The 18855-nt window shown below is 28.4% G+C and overlaps 1 protein-coding gene across 1 annotated transcript in view; it reads left to right on the plus strand.

Moving 5' to 3' along the window:
- The first annotated feature begins 1125 nt into the window (after positions 1-1125).
- The window catches only part of LOC106787875, a 107321-nt gene continuing 89591 nt past the window's right edge, over positions 1126-18855 (plus strand). Inside the window, exon 1 of the mRNA XM_014750606.1 lies at positions 1126-1462. The gene's annotated coding sequence lies outside the window, so the exon portion shown is untranslated. The remainder of the gene's footprint in view (positions 1463-18855) is intronic.

Below are 18855 nucleotides of genomic sequence, written 5' to 3' on the forward strand. Positions count from 1 at the left end.
CATTGTTTCCCAAAAATTTCCTAATTGAAACAAAAACTTTAAAGATACGGAGTGTTCAGAACGTCATTTAATTGGACTCAAAAAAGAAAGATTTAATAATCATTATTAAAACGAATTACCATAAAATAAAGTAAGAAAGTTGCAGAAGAACTTAACGTTGATCATTTAAAAAGATATTCGATATTTAATCCATGTAAGCCTTCAAATTTAATATTAAAAAAACCTGTAATATTATTTTTGCCCGAACCTAATATATATACAATAATCGTTTGACCTACATACCTATATTGATTGGATTAGTGTTTTCAAATATAATTTTAATTTAAATTAATTAGAACTAAATTTCTAAAAAGAGCTTGAAAGAAAAAAAATAACTCCTCTCTTTAAAATTTGATATCGTAAAAATGTTTAAGACTGCGGATACACCTACAGATTTAAGAAAAATATTAAATGAGGAGAGCGCGTTTTGATAAAAAAATAAAAAATAAAAAAGAAAAAAAGAAAACGCAAGGTAGACGCATGCAATCGCTTATCGTTTTATCGAAATTCTTTCCCTCAACGTATTCCATTCCATCGTTTATATCGAAATCATTACGTAATTCACGTTTCAATGATCTACGTTAAGAGAGAGAAAGAGATATGCCGATAGACGAGGTTTTGGAGGTAGGAAGCTTTCTCAAAACGGGAAAAGCGCGCGTGAGAACTTCCGGATTGGTGGGATCTTGGTACTCTCGGTACGCGCGCGAACAGCAAAAGCTTCTGAACGCGCATACGGCGAATCGCGACGCTTGCGCCACTCTCGACGACACAAATCGATGTTGTGTGAGTGTATACTCGCGCGTTGTGTATGTGTGTGTGTGTGTGTACACGTTTACGTGTTCGTATGCGAAAGAACCGAGATAGTTTCTAACGGACAGAGAAAGAAAGAAAAATAGAGAAAGAGAAAAAGTGATAGAAGATATAGAAGATAGAAAGAGACAGATAGAGAAAGCTCTTTTCCTATCCTCGTTCAATTCCCAACGCTCGTTACAATTCTCTCTCTGTCTTCTCTCGCCACCCCTCCAGCTCGTTTCCGATCTCGTTCACCCTTCCTCGGTCCTGCTACCACCCCTCTCTTCGCTAAGTTAAGCTCCAACTCGGTTCAGCGGAGTTCAGTCGCGCCACTCGGCCGTGGTGTTCACGTGCCGTTCGTACCTCTGACGATCTTTACGATTTCGAAATCTTATCATTATATCTTGATTTATTTCGTTATCTATCTATCTTTCTGTATCTCTGTTTCTTTATTAAATAAGTCATTTTAATAAAGAAGGAATATTATTTTACGTCGGCCTGTGTCATCGTCATCGTCATCGTCATCGTCAACTGGTGTTTCTATCCGAAGAAATTCGAAGAAAAAGGGAGAAGAGGGAACCAGGGTGTAGGTACGCGTTCGATGTCCTCTTTCGCGGACATTCGCCTCAAGGTAAGAATCTTAGTACACTTGTCGTATTTACTGTTGGATATATTTCTATTCTGAATAATGTTAAACGCGACCGTTTTACTTACACGTCTCGAAATTGTGGACACTGGAGTAATTTCATGATTAATTAATACTAATTGATTTTGATGTTATCATTATTTACATAATATTAAATAAATTATAAAATTTATTTTTTTTTTTGCAATTAAGTAACTTTTGACAGTGGACAAAGTTAAAAAACATTAAAAAAAAAAAATTAATTTTACGATTTATTTTATAATGTGCATAATTGTTACGTCGAAAAATTATAATCGATTAATTTTATCATTTATTTTCTCTAACAATTATTTTTATTATAAAGTAAACTATTAACAATTTTATGACTTAATCCATTTTCATAATTAACAGCATAATTATAATTTTCTTCGATTGTTCCTGTTGGATTTGGTTTTTCGTATTTCTCTCTACCAATTTTTTATTCTATAAGTGTACGCGATTTATTTACGACCGCGTGTTCTTGTTTATGCAAAGCTGGATAGAGAATATAATATTAAAAAATATTGAAACTTAATACTGACAATTTTGTGTTAAAACATGTGATAAAGTAAATTTTTTTTTAATTGTGTACTCCTTTCGTACTTGTCATTAATCTTTTTTTTTTTAATAAGAAAAAGAAAGACGAATATGTATGTTCGTGTTAAAACAGTATAGAACGTGTAGGATGCAGCTAGTATAATATAAAGCTTTGAAGTGTTAATTCAAGAGGTCGAAAGAAGGAAAAAGTTTATAATGACACAGCCAAGTTTACAATGAAAGAGCCAAGGCTCTTTAAAGAGATAGTCAAACTTCGAAAAGGCACGTTTTTCTTATTCCAACGTTATTTCTTATTCTTTCGTTCTCTTTTATATTCCAACTAAGGAAACTTTTGTATTATAATATCTATCCTTTAAAACCAGATAAGAATATAATCAATTTTAACCGAAGCATACTAAACGTTCGAACATCTTCAACTATTCGATTATCCTAAAAATCAATAACAAATCTCATAATCTAAAATTGTGCAAAGGAAAAAAAAATATCAGTATTTTAAAGCCAAATAATAGGAAATTCTTTATATAGGAAAGAATATATAAAGATTATAATAATAGGAAAATACTTTTTTAGCTTTGTTGATTCAATTGTGATTGGTTTGGTCGATTTTAATCAATGATCAAAAACAAAACGAAAGACACGTAAACAAAGTTCGTACTTCGCATTGATAATTAGTGCATCTATATTTATATTTCGTTTGGTTTTCAATAGGAATTCTCGTCGTAAGTTGCAAGCGTAAGCGATTAACTTGAAGTTTCATTCAACGTACGTGCCGGATTCGTACCACTTGCTTGATTGCTTTGACTCATTCAATGAAAACATTTTACGGAGAGTTCAATAGTGCCGAATTATTTCTTTTCAAAAATATCTTACTTCAAAATTATTTTCCATCTCTTTTTTTCTTTTCCTCCTTTTCTTATTTTTATTTATATTTTTTTTTCTTTGCATATTATCGAATACATCGAGAATCAATGCCAGAGGTTTTTTATCGTACGAGTCTCGTAATGCAAATTTTAACATCATTAAAATCTGGATTATTTTTCATCATTTCTTTTCTTCCTCTCTCTCTCTTTCCCTTTCTTTTTTCTTCCTTATTTCTGCAGCATATCTCTCGCAAGATTTTTTTCCCCGTTTTTTTTTATTCCTCTTCTTTTTATTTTTCTTTGCTCTTTCCATTTACTGCAGTCAACTGTAACCGACGATGCCATTGTTCGCACGTTTCCATTCCTTGGAAACTAATCTCGTTAATGAACTTCCGAAGTTTGGAAAAATGAGTCTACCGAGCTTTCTTCGGCCCACTAGTTTTTTCTTTGTTTTTTTTTATTTTTCTTCTTCTTCTTCTTCTACTTTTTTATCTGACAATTGTGTTGCTCAATCTGAGAGTTAGAAACAGTTTTAGAATAAATATATTATATGTACATATATAGATGTTATTTTGCACGACGATATTACACAGTTAAATTCTATGAGGTAGCTAATTTTAAATTGAATTTAATAAATATTGTAATACAATCGAGTTTGCTTGGTTTGAAATTCCAATTACCTGATGGAATAAAAGTATTAATAATGAAAAGTTTCGTAACATAAAACGTAACGTTTATTGTTTAAAATTAATCATAGTTTTGATTAAAAGCGAATAAACTTCGTGCGAAACGATTAAAAATTCATATTTGAAAATATATGATATCGATTTATACGCTTATGTTCGATAAACATAACCATTTGCAATATATCGAAAGTTATTGTAACCGGACTTGGGGAGGAAAAGTAATACATTCGCGTGAATTCGATGCTATTGACATTTTCAAAACGCAGAATAAAAATTGAAACTTGGAAAAATATTATATGTGGCATTGTAAGATATTTGATAAAAAAAAAAAATTTCAAATCTATCGAAAAATTCTCGATTTCCTTGAAAGGATCAAGATTATGATGATGCGAATGCGCTACGAGAAAGAATATTTTAAGGAATCTTTCCGAACATATGATGAAAGACCGAAAGAATGCCAAGAAGAATTTCTCAATATAGAAAGAAGAAACCCTGCGTCTTAGAATGAAAATAAAAAAAAAAATAGAGAAAAAAAGAAAGGAAAAGAAGAGAAAAGTTAGAAAGGAGGAAGGAAAAGAAAGGATTGATCAAAGACTATCACTCGAAGAACTTTTCGATCCTGCTTAAAGAAGCGACGATGAGTAAACGAGGTTAGTCGAGCAACTTCTTTTAAGCTGGAATAGTCGGGAGGATTCAGAAGAAAAAGAAATATCCCAATTAGTCACGTTCATTCTGGCTCGTTGATGAACAAAACAAAAGTTAATATTGACACGAACCTGATTAAAAAGATATAAAGAAAAAAGTAAAAGAGATAGAAAATTGCCAGGGCAGATATGTCGATTTGTTTCTCTCGAAAAGACCAATTTTTGTTTTAAAATACGACTCTTAGTTGTTCGACCACTTTAAGTGCTCCTCGAGAGTGCCTCTCCTACACTTTCTCTCTCTCTCTCTCTTACTCTAAAATATGTCTTTTCTCTGCAAAAAACTAACCTTAAAAGAAAAAAATATACAGATTGACAATTACTTTGTTTCTTTTCACGGTATACTGGATTTCTACTTTTATCATTTTCATTTTTATTTATTCATTTACTTATTCTTATACTTACAGTCATCCTAAAAATAGTTTAAGTTTTTAATATTGATTTATTTTTGTAACATTATATTATATGTAGGAATCGGGGTTTACCAAGGGGTATTGATTAAAGACCCTCTTACTTTAATGAAACAGAAATATATTTTAATCGCACTCTCTCTGACTTTGCCTGTATTTCTTACAGTTCTACTTTTGAGAATAACCATCGTTACCTATTCTATAAATATCTATATAAACTTATATGAAGAACGTCTTTGCCTTATGCTAAAAATATCTATTTACATTTACTTATAAGAAAAACATCTTTACTCTACCTTAGAAATATTAACGTACATAATTAAGGCAGATCGTAAACACAATGGACGATCGCGCTCCGCACGCACTCGTACGAACGATTCGTTGTTCATCTTCTTTCTTTCTCTCACAATTTTCTACATATATGTACATTGATAATATTACAAAATACAGTGAGTGTCCTTTAACATTGGACACTGTTACGCTTACTAGATTTTTACTTTGAAGATATTGATATAATATGTTTAGGATGAAGAAAATTTAGAAATAAATACAAAACGTTCTTTTAACGTTTATGTAATTGTTCAAAATTAAAATAGATTTGTTTTAAATAAGGGTTGTATTACATATAAATATGATGGTAAAAAAAATAGAAAAAGTATAATTTTTAATTATATTTATTATGAATATTATTTTCGGTATACATATGTAACCTTTGGAAAGTTATATAAACAGCAATTAATAAAAGAATTTTAATTGACTTTCATAGGGGACAAAGAACTAGTCTATGGTTTGATTTCGAAGAGAACGGTACGTTAAATTTATACTCTGTGCTTTTAAATTGAAATATATTTCCTTGGATTAATTAACAATCATTTAAGGTAAATATAAAATTTTAATATACTCTACTGATATTTATATATAAGATTGATTAAACTAAAATACATTTGTTTGAGTTGAAAATTTTCATCTAAAATAATATCAGATCGAAATTGTTCAATATTCGAGGTATATTAATGGATATATATCTTTTACATAAATTTTTTTTGTATTTTTATTTCATTAATGGATATTAAACTGATTCTGGTACTAGAAAACATTTAAATAGCAGTAAAAACAAAGGATGACCAATCGTTAGATATGCTATTCTTCCTATTTTTATAGTTATACAAACATGTACGATTTTAATATACGAGCTTTTTTCCGTAAATTATTTTTGTCTTACTTGTTATAGATAAATTTTTCTAATTAAACTCATTAAAGGTGTTTATAATTAAGGTAAACTAATATATTTCATTCTAAATTGTTTTCATCCTAAACACACTATATCAATAGTTTTTAAGCCAAAATGTAATAAGCGAAACGGTGTACGATTTCAAAGGATACTCACTGTATTATTATGAGTTCTACATAGTTTCTGCATTTATTCCTTTATCTATTCCTATGATTTTATATGTGTAAACTAATTAATTTACTGTACAGTAAAATGTTTATATTTATGTCTGTTTTTAATGCAAATAGTAATTATTACATATGAGAAAAATAGATGCGCAACCAAAACCTGCAAGACGTTTTTTTTTAAATATATGAGGGTTTCTCAAATTTAGACAACCATACTTAAAAAATCTAATCTATATACAAAAACAAGAGAAAAATGTTACATCGTGAATGCCAATTTTTTATTGAGTTATATTTGTGTGCATGAAATGTGTAATTACATATTTTCCATAAGGTCAAATGCGTTTATCTGTTTTGCGTAGATAAATTTTTTCATATACTTTAATTATATATTTATTATTTCTGTTGGATTGAGTAATAAGTTTAATGTAAAAGTATGATACATTTTTTAAATATTTTCTATCTAAACTTCTGCAAATGACTTAAAATTGATTTTGTTAATCAATGTTTAATTTCTTACCGATATCATGATCGTTAATGTACCCGTCTTATTTAATTTTTTCCATGATTTTAACGACTTTTTTAATGAGTGACGCTTTTTATAGTCAGAAAAATACAAAGAAATTTTGTATTCAACCCAATAAAAACAGTTACTATTGGAATACCAAAATGGCAAGAATATCAACTAATGAATCATAGGCAAATATTTATTTTGTCTATGTGGTATATAGAAATAAAATCCTCTTATTGCTTTAAAAGAATATATGGTATCTTGTTAAAAATCATTATTATTTATTAACAGAAAGAGAACTCTTTAATACATAAATCAGATAAACGATATTGGGGACAGAGAACCTCAATCGATTGAAAATAAACCACGTTTCTCCGACATGTGCTTCTTCACTACTTCGACATCAAGAAAATCGCAGCTGAAAAACGCATCCCTTATTATTCGAAGTTTATGGTAATGGAACCCCATCGGAAATAATATGTAGAGTTTGATTTGAATGCTATCAAAACGGTGATTTTACCGTAAGAGATAAAGAACGTTCCTGACAATCGAAAAAATGTGAAGATGTTCGGCTGCAAAAATTATTCGATGAAAATCCAGCTAAAACGTTTGAAAAATTCATAAGAAAGAGAAATGATTATCACATATTTTAAAAACTAACAAACGGCTTCATCAAGAATTGCAATTTTGAATCAATTAACAATACAAGTTTAGTTTAAATATTTATGTTTATTGGTATCAATGGTAATTATGTACATGATTAATTGCAGATCACGACTCTTCGAGCAAAATTTTCAATAATGGAATATAATAGCAGTTCTTGTTTCTCTATTATATATTATATTTGAGAAATCAATAAAATAGACTCAAGTTGTATATTTTATATTTTTCCGAAATATTGTTTAAATAATTCATTATTTTTGTCAACTAATGGAAAATAATAGCCCCCACTTAAACAAAAATTATTTAAACGTGATTTTACAATAATAATTCATATTTTATTCTTAATCCAGCATTCTTTTACTTCACAATTTGTTCTCTTACAAGATGAGAATAAAAAACGCATTACTTTTCTTGGATAATGTAATATCGAACCGTACAAATTTTCAACTCGACGATAAGATGGAATTTTTATAGGGGATAAATTATTCCAATGCATGTTTTAACAAAGTATGAGATTTCCTCTTCGTCAAGTGATATAGAAACGTTCGAAAAGCCAATAACCCGTCACTTCTCTAGCCCTGTAAGTTCCGGTAATCCATGCAACGTAGAAATTTTTTATTCATTTTCCTTTCTGCTCAATATCTCATAAATTCTGATTAATATGTACTTTTGATCGCATTTTGGTATTTGTGATAAAAAATTTGCAAAAATTAAAATAAATCAATACATAAAATCTCAAATGAATCATAAAAGAAGTTATTTTAAAAAATCTGCATCAATACTGTCCAATCTACAATCCGCGGGTCGTATGCGACTCACCGCTGAAATTAATGCAGCCCGGTATAAAATTATAAACTTCTTTCAAAAATATTTCGTTTATTATTTACTTCCTTTTTTAATGTGAAAAACTTTCATTAGAATTATTATATTTTATATTTATACCACCTGAGAAAATTATATTTTCTTCAAATTTGTTTTCCATTAAATATATTTTTTTTTATTACAGAAACCCGTATTTTTTTATTTAAATTTTAATTAAAAATTTTAAACTCTCAAAATTATGAAACAGAAAATGTTTGAATGAAATATTAAATTGGGAAACTATATTATCACTTCTTCTTGTATTTAATACATCAAAGAAGATATTCTGTCTTCAAGATACAGAGGTGGAGGAAATGTAGACGACGTCGTGTGGGTGTCGAGTAAAAGGGAAGGAAGACTTTGCATCTACTCTTCATTCTCCCTCGACTTATTCGAGTACTTTTGCAAAGTTTTGTAACCGGTTGTAAAACAGTCATCTGAAATGGTGAGTGAAGGTAAAAAAGAACAAAATTCAATAGGAGTACGGTCGTGTTGGAGTAGGAAAAAAATTTATTCTACGTGCCTCATTCACCGAGAATCTTTTCCTCTTTTTTTTTTTCTCCAATCCCTTTCTTTTTCCTTGTACAGTGTCAGCCAGGAAAAGAGCTTCTAGCGAAATTGTACTCCGAGACACTCGATTTTTATCATGAATACCAACATTTGAGAACGGCCGACGAGATGAGAAGGAACGTACGTGAGAGAGTATCGAACTGATAAAAAGAAACCATGACAAGCATATATAATGCATTAGAGATCTTCAAGTAAACTTGAAAATATGTCGAAGGATTTGCTGTGTTAAGATACTTTTAAATATTTCTTCTTCGAGTATTCAAAATATCGATGTCATTTTAAAAATGTAAATATCGTTGCATTGAGACCGGAATTCTTTTTTTTCATTTATACCATCGATCTTGGGAGAAAGAAAAATGTTTTTTACAATGTATGTTGTTGAAAAATTAATAGTTATGGATAAAAATTATTTTATGTTGCGTAATGTGCGTAATGTAAGTCATTATTTTCAAGTGACTTGATCTGGATTTTAGCAATATCGTTGGTATAAGTGAAAGAGTTAAATGTACTGTACAAAGAAACTCATATTGAATTTTACTTGTAATGATTTTGATTTTTTTTTTCGGTTTCCCATTGATTATCAGCTATTTTTTTATTTGTTAAATTTCTCTTTTTAATTAAATTTATTGTAGAATTGTTATTATAAAATTATATAATAAATTTTATAAATAAAGAATCAATTTATATATATATTAAACTATACGTACTTTGCTACTAATCTGCTTCTTAGTATTTTCTATTTTAATAAATTTTCAAATTGATATTTATAAATTTGATTGCAGAGAAACATTATATTCTCACATTTAGAGAAATATAATTTTATATAAATGATAACAAAATTGATCTTACAAGAATGTTCTTACCTACACAAACTATAAAAAAAATACAATTATTATTTTTGTAAATAATACATATTGTTAGTTGGACCTTTTCTGTATTTTATAATGTTTATAAGAACATACTTTTGTGAGGCATACTTTGTACGGAAATCAACAAATGATAGGAAACTTTTAGCCAGTATTGTACTTCTATGTTTTGTTTTCTTTCTTCCTCGTTTATATTAAATTTTTTTTATACGATCAACGAATGTATCGTAGCGAAAAAATAATCAAAAGCGTATGAGTTAACATAAAATATAGAAAGAAAATTTAAAGAAAGGTATAGGAAGTGGATAAGACAAGATTTGTTGCTATTTGTTTATACATAAATAATGTACGTTTTACGTTTGACAAAGAGATCAGTCACGTGTTTTCTCTATCTTTCTTCTCATTTTTCTCCATTTCTTTCTCATTTTCTTTTTCCCTCCTTCCGTCACTGTTTTTGTGTCTGCATCTTTTCACTTTTTCGTTTTTCTTTCCATTCTCGTTTCTTGTCTACAGCATCAGGACTTGGCGTAAATCTTCATTCATTTTCCAGATATACGAACAAAAGCTTCGTATGACGTAAGCTTGGCACAGTCTATAACAGCCTAGCCGTTGTTTTTGCTTTTTAGGAATCGAGAAAAAAAACTTGCATGCTCCTTGTACCCTTTCTAATGCGAATAATTTAAATACAAACTTCTGTAATCTCTCAGAATATTTAAATAAGCGTCAAGAACTTCTGCGTTTCCCAACTAATTTCTTAATTTATGAACGGTGATGAAGATTTTTCTGAAATTAAATAAGATATTTCATTATTTCAAATGTAAATCTTTTTTTTATTGAAAAGAATTACCGTTATTTATAAAAATATAATAATAATCATAATAAAAAAATACAAATAATAATAATATAATAATTAATTATTATTATATTATTATTATAATACACATACTTATTTTCTTAAGAGACATCACATGCACGATATTTTCATTTTTCAAAGTTATATCAGGGATTTCTTTTTTCGTGAAGTAACTTTTGAGACACCTTGAATTAAAATGGTTAATAAATAAAAAATTATTATTTAAATAATAAAATGTGTAAATCTAAGAGAAAAATTTTAAATGATAGAGCTTGTTTCAATAAACGTCGATAAACATGAACGCACCATCAATTTTGCAAAACGGTTTGATTTATTGGCATCTTTCAACGTTAATCGTAAACAACGTGATAGTGCTACGTTACCCTTAAACGGTTAATAAACGTCAATTATAATCTTAGAAACTACCTATAATAGTAAACTGTTTGAATAAATAAATAAAAAGTATAAAATTTTTAAGCTAGGTAATTCAAGCTGCAATTATGAGTGTATTGTTGAAGCTTTGATGATGTATAATTAATTATACTTTATCAAACATATATAAATAAACAAAATAAAGTATCCATACAAACAATAAGTATAAATAGACAATACTTTTATTTTCAAATTTATCCTAAATAAATTGATTATAAGTAATCTTGATTTTAGATATCGAAGAGGAAGTTCAAAACAATATCAATACAATTTAAAGTTTCACTCTAGCCATGTGTATTTAAAAATATTTTAAATAGTATTTCTACATTTGACATATCATTTTAAAGATAATAGAAATTCACCTTTAATCTTTATTAAAAATTTCTTTCGATGTATTATACTTGAAGACATTATAAAATTTTTAAAATAAAATGAACCAAAAATAAAAAGTAAAAGAGAGAGAGAGAGAGAGAGAGAGAGAGAGAGACAAACGAACTATTTAAATCGAAGGATCTTTAAGATTCATGCATATGCTGACCTCTTTTCGGGGTGGTACTAAATTTTATTCCCAGACTCTTAGTGAAAATCGTTTGAAAGTTCATTAGTTATGCATGGAAATATGTACGGAAAAAGTCGATAATTTAAGGCTGGGTTGTCGAAAATTGACTTGCAGTTTCCTTTGAACGTATCTTCTTTCGATTAGAAGAGAAAACTTCGTAGGTACTTTTTTATCTTCTTATTGGAAAATTTGAAAATCACTCCCTGATTGTTTCCTTTAACGTACGACCTTTGATAAAAGGTTCACGTACAACTCTAGTAACTATGAGAGACGACGGGTTACGTGGGATGATTTATGTCTCACATACGCGTTGAGGTTAAACGTCTGTTATCGTTACTGTACAAATTTATGATAAATATACAATTTGCTGATACACGTGTTCGTAACGCGAAATGCTTTTTACAATTTTTCTACAATACTGAAGTACCCCAAATTCTTTTGAAAAATGTGAGTCGAATTATTCTCTCTTTCTGTTTCTTTTTTACCTTTAAAAATATTCTTTTTAAAATTATTTTGAAGCTAATCGATTTTAGATTACCAGCTCGAATTTAATTTCGTTGAAGAATTTTGATGAAGTTCATTTAATCGAAGCGATTTTATTCCAATTACAAAAAACCGCATTTGAATTAAAAGAACAAACGAAAATATTAAATAACTTGATGTTTATTTAACTTAAATTTCTTTTTGTGATAAATGAAATCGTGATATAAAAAAATAGTGAAATGAAAAGAGATAAAAAATTGTTACAATTTTTTTAATATAGAACGTTTCAAAAAAGTAATTTGATAATATTAATATTAAAAATATTAGGGACAAAGAACAGAAAACAAAAAATTGATCAAAAATATTATTATAAGAAACTCTCAAGAAATTTTTTTAGAAATAATATAGATTAATCGAATAAATCGATATATTATTGATAGGAATTAACATTAATGATCGCTATATCTAAATAACAATTATATAATAATCATATACAATGTGTGATGTTGTTTAGTGTATAATATAGATGGTTTCGAAGATTTTTCGATGAAACATTGAGAGAAAAAAAATTTATGATATTTGATCTATTTAGAAGCCCTTTAGCTATTTTACTAATAAACAATGTATCAGATATCATTCTTCCCTTATTCATATATTTAAGAATATCATCATAGTTACAACATTAAACGACATTGGTTGATTTCTACGTTTGTTAGCAAGTTGCAAAATTTTGCGTTAAACTATTTCTACGTCATAAATATGAGAACCGAAATATTGAAACCAGATAATGCTATCATATTTAAAAATTGAACGTACTATCTGACAGAATAGAATTTTTAATGTATTAGCGTATTTTTGAAGAGATTGTAAATTCTATAAAATATTCATGAAAGAAATTCTTTTTTAATTTTTAATTAGATGGCTTTTTTAATCAACATTTAATTAATTTCAGAAAGATATTTGGAACATAGAGAAATTACTCTTAAGAATGGTATAAAAAAGATGAGAAAAAGAGATTAAAAGAAAAAAAAAGAGAAGGCAAACTTAAATTTTGAAACAAAATTTTACGAAGAAGGATTGAAGTTACAGGACTCAGATATTTTTTCGTGTCGACAGGAAGACGCAGAGCTATTTTTTCGAGCAGATGCCTAACGATGTTCTGCAACACGAAGAAATTTTAATTAAGGTTTTCTGACAAGAATATAATATTTTTTCTAAAACCTCGCCTTATCACCTTATCTTATTTGTATCTTTACTTTTACGATTTTTTAAAATAATAATGAAACAAACCAACAGATTTTTCTATTTACGTCACGACTAGACCTAATTAACTTTCTATAATTCGTACTTTTTCCGTGATTTTTGAGGAATATATATAATTTTGTTGATGGATTTAGGATTGCATAACTCCAATAATATTCATCGGATCTGCTAGTATTTATTTAATATACTATATTATATATACATTTAAATAATGGCATAGACTAAATAGTATAAAAGTTGTGATATTCGTTTATTCAGTTGACAGTTCTTGCGTTTTAAAAATGAATAAAAAAAATTCATTGGAATTTTTATTATTGTTGCGACTGATGCCTTAATCGGTACTCCAGTGGATTGTTCAGTGAATCGAAAATGTCCTCACGGATGATATCGAGATTGTTTATTAATAGGAAGGAGGATAGGAGAATAAAACACCAATAACAAATATATTTGAGCCCAGTCAGTACTAAAATTTGGCTCGTCAGGGAAAAGCCTTTCGGCATAAAAACCCTGGTTGAAACGTTGAAGAAGAATCCGTACAAAGCAGAATAATTCTGGCCACGTGCAGGACCGCCTGCCTTGGTCCCTTTTCGCTGGCCGAACTTAAATGATGTAGTATTTCACAATACAATAATTCTCCTCGAAGTGGTTCTCACAAGTCTCAACTTTCCAAGTTAGATGAATCTCGAGCGATGAATAATAAATGATGAATGCCGAGTGCCGAGTGCCCAAATGATCCCGTGGTTACCACCAAAAACAAAGATACTGCTTTGTCGCGCGTGTCTCACGCCTCGGCAGGGCCGTACACGCCCCGGTGCTTCGCCCTACTCACTCGTTGCGTAGGATACGCAACAATTATAAAATAGAAGAATGTAACTCTAACTATTAAAACAATTTGAGACGTTTATAAACATGATGGAGTATCGATATGCATGACACAAAGATTGTTCAAGCGTTTTCAGTTTAGAAATTTTTATATTAAAAAAGCATCTCGCTCTTATAGACCAATGAGCATGATCGGCATATTAACAGTTTTTGAATAATTTGAAGGATGTTAAATATAAAATACGAAAAAAACATGATCGGCTTTTGCATTAAAAAAAAATACAAAGAAAAATTTAGATTAAAGTAAAAATATTGATACATTTTCATGGAACGTTATATAATTGATGTTAGGGCTAAGTCAAATCACTTTGTAAATCAGATTTTGCTTCACAAATGATATACATGAAAAATAGAACACCCTGAAAAATCCTCTTTTCTGAGGAAATTGAAACAATAATCCATTGATTTATGTATATCGTGGACTAAGATTTTGAAGCTCGAGGGAAGTCATTAATGAGATACATCTGGCTTCAATCCGACCTTCTTTCGTGTCTGAAAAATTCTGGAAAGGAAAAAAATTTGGAAAAAGCTCGAATCCGTTGGTGGTTATTCAATTAAACACCAGGTCACCGAGCGATTTTCTCAAGTGGATCGCTGCATTTTTAAAAAAGGCTCATTCACATTTTTCAAACGACTCTTCGTTATGTAATTATTTGCTCTTATTGAAGGAAAAGTGCAAACGAGAAGAGAAGGTGAAAAGGTAAGAATGAGGGTAAGAGAAAGATAGAAATATCGTGCCAGCGTTTTTATTTTTCTATAAAAAAATCTCAAATATAAAACCTTGAATTTTGTGAAAGAGAATGACCATAAGAAAAATAAAATTTTACAAATAAAAAAACTCTGGTAGGATTTTCGAAAGTTTATTATAATTTAGGTTAAATCTTTTTCTGCAATAAACCTCACCATTTTTTTGTAAATATACCTTCTTTTTAGTTTATCAACAAAAATATTTGGTATATTAAAATTTTGTAATTTTGATGCCTAGAATCACTTCTTGTCTAGTTGTACTACAATTACTATCCTATCTAGTAGATGATTGATAACGATGCGAGAGAATAGTGCAGCATTTCCCTAAACTATATGTTGTTGAAAACCAGTAAGTGTTTTGTGAAAAAATGGAGTTTACTATTACCATTTATTTTTTTTTTTTTTTTTAACATAATAAAACATTTGAGAATTGTGCAAGTGTTGTCACGTGAAGAAATAAAAACAGATTCTGATATGAAAGTTTAATAAAATAAAAATAAGATTTAATATCAAAATATGAGAGAAATAACTTAAATATGAAATAAATTTTAGTATATGGGAAGCGGTTCGACTTAACCAAACTTAAAACAAAAGAATAGGACCTTTACTGTTATTGAATTATTTCTTATTTTTAAATTTACTAAATCTGACAATAATAAATGTTTGTTGTATTTTCCTAACTCTTATATTTACTTGTCTATTTATTTATTATTAACCTGACATATAAAATAGCTAAAGCGTTCCATTAAAATTTCACTCCTTATGAAATGTTCCGGATAAAAGTTTGGAAAGAACGTTTGGGAAGAAGTTTGGCAAACGCAGGGATAGTTATTGACATTTGGTAAATGTTACAGTAGGTATCAGTTACATCTTAAGTAGTTCTTAAGGTTATATATTCTTAGCTTTTAATAAAAAAAATATTAAGCATAGAAAGTAAAGAAGAAATGGGCTACATAAAGATTTAGGGATAGAAAATATTGATTTATTACCTATTGGAAAATATATCTATATTGTATATTCCATTCAGAATGTATTGTATACGATACATTCTTTTTCATGGGTACTCTTGCGGCTAATACAACTGACGTTTCTTTAGAATAAAAAAAAATAAGAAGGATGGGAAGGAAATAGGACAAATGGCGTGAAATCGTGGTCGATGCAAGGACATGTGGGAAATCATGAATGTAACGAACTCTGGTCTTTTCCACGTAATTCTTTTAAAGTATGTATGTGTAAATCGCTGTTGGGCTACATTTAATATGATATTTTTGTTAAAATAAATAGAATTCAAAATATTCTTATGATACTTTTTTTTTATATTTGTTATTGAACTATTTCTAATACAATTAATTTTATCTAATAAAATATTATATAACTATATAATATTAAATAAAAAATCAATTCACACAATTTTTGTTAATATTTGTATGCATTAAAATTATTTAATATCATTAAATACAATATAATAATATGTATATCGAACTACGCGTATTTTGCCATTAATCTGCTTTTTAGTATTCTCTATTTTTTGGAAAGTACCTTAATTCACTAGGTATATAGAGATTATTCTAATTCAAAAATATGATGAACCTTCGCTTAGAAGATACCCCATCAAATAAGGAAATATATTTTTCGTTTTTGGGTTTAAAACTGTGCAAATATTATTCGGAGATTGGCCAAGCTGTCTATAACTAGATATTATCTTTTAAAACAAAATCTGACAAGGGTTATTTCCTATTCATTTTGAATTTTACTTTCTCATAGTATAATCGTTTCTTGTAAAAGACAACGTTCATTTATTTAACATTTGTATAGAAAAACTAGACTCGTCAACGACCAATGGAAAATTAATCGTATCCTTTTTCATTGAATACTCGATTGTAAGTTGCATAAAATGACTCGAGAAATTCTTGAATAAACTCTCGTTTGAAAAGCAGTCATACATATTCGTTCATACTAATTTATGCTCGTTAGACAAAAATTGTACATAGTCAATCTCATTTTTGTATCTGTTACAAAGTAAACTTTATTTGTTAATCTCTGATAATTAAGGTCAAACTGGTTTTCATTTATTTTACAACTTTTATTGCATTACCTTAACGGTAAAATGGTAGAGATCGGAAACCTAAAAGAAAAAGTCTTTGTAAAAGGTTCGGTACTAGACGTGCTCGATAACGTAGAGTCGACGCGCGTTATATCATTCAATGCGAACATCTTTTGTTATATATATTTAGTATTGCACTATTTCTAGTACAAGTAACTTTATACACACACACACATTGTGTACAGTTTAGTTATTTTATATTTATTACTACACTATTTCCTGTTTAATTGTATTTTGTGAAATTTCTTTCTTTATATATTATTGAAACGAAATGTCAATTTTTATTAAAAAGCGGATAAAGATAATAATAGTAACCAATTGTCCTTAATGGTATTATTTTTCACAAAGAAAATTTTCAAAGAAAAGTAGTTTCATCGTCCCTTTAAAATATGAAACTCGTTATATTGAGAAAGTTTATAGATATATTTCAAAGTTGGAGACATGAAAAGCAGTATTCTCTATGCGGTTAAATAAACTGATTATAATTTTTATTAAGAATAAACTCGAGCATTTCATTTGAACACTGTCCGTAGATTTAATACGAGTGTATAGCGAGTACTCAACGAGAATTCCTGATTTTTCCTTCCTAGACGATGTAGATATTTCAAAACTTATTTTTGTGCTCTCGTTCTATAATGTACGTTATTGTTTCTTTTTTATTGTTATTTTTTTTTTCTAATATAAATGGAAAGTCTCTTATTTTCGCTGCAGTTCGCAGTCTTATTAAAAATGGAAAAGGTGGTCAGGACTTAAAGTAAAGACAGTAAAGAGGAGGATACTAATAATCTATACAAAACATATAAATATGATTTATGTTTATATGCATAATATATTATATATATGGTTATATATAATACAAAACACGCATATATGTTATATATGTATATGTTACTGTTAAGGCGTATAATTTTGTTGATTCATAAAATAACTAGGAATTACATGAAATAACTAGATGTTTTAAAAAAATCATAAAAGAGGATTTTATTTTACACTAAACCGGTTGTTTTATAAAATTATTAGATAATATATGAATTCACGTGAGTGTCAAGTAGTTAATATATGAAATTGAAATTTGATCTTTCTTCAAAGTTTATTTTTTTTCTACAACAATGCTCGTTGTTATCCGTTCTTATCTCTTGATTACTTTGAAAACTAATGTTCTGTTAGTCGTGCTGTGTTTTATTGGATCTAATCCACGAATCGAATTTCAATTTCACACTTTATAATTACTCGTTTCTCGTTAATTCATATGTTGTCATTAAAATTATGTAATTCTGTCTTATTTAATACTTTAACTGATCGATATAATTATTTCATATATTTTCGGATATTTCAAAGAGTATTTTTGTGCTTCTTAATATGTTTACAAAAATTTTTACTATGATGAAATCTCTTGTATCGGTTAAACTCTTATATCTATCGAACAAGACTCTTAGTTTCCAAAGTTGCAAACTCAGCCAAGTGCTCGCATACTCAATAAATTTTCTAACTTATTTTTCTCGAGAACAAAGCCTCATATGAACGAAGTTTATTGTACATTTTCGACTCAGTTTTCAATGTAGACTTACCCCTTGCTCGCTAGTACCACCAATTAGAAGACATCCTGTATACAACAATAGTAATGTATATGTATATATTTCAGTTTCAAAGTTTATCCATTTATTAAACTCTGACACAAGCGAAATTTAATTATTCAATTTTTCTTCTTATATATTAGGTCAGGGAAAAGTTTCTTCATAGTTTCCCGACTAATGACTTCAAGATAGCATAATTCTAATAATAATATAACTGGATTTAGCAATACCTACGTGCATTCTAAAGCAAAAATATCATAGAGCAATTTAAACAAAGATTGTGATATTTGTTCATTCAGTCAAAAGTTCTTGCGTTTTAAAAATAAATAAAAAAAATGCATTCGAATTTTTATTATAAAATAGAAGATCAAGATATCAATTA

The sequence above is a fragment of the Polistes canadensis genome, unplaced genomic scaffold, assembly GCF_001313835.1.
Source record: "Polistes canadensis isolate GaletaPanama2010 unplaced genomic scaffold, ASM131383v1 scaffold_117, whole genome shotgun sequence".
Classification (NCBI taxonomy): domain Eukaryota; kingdom Metazoa; phylum Arthropoda; class Insecta; order Hymenoptera; family Vespidae; genus Polistes; species Polistes canadensis.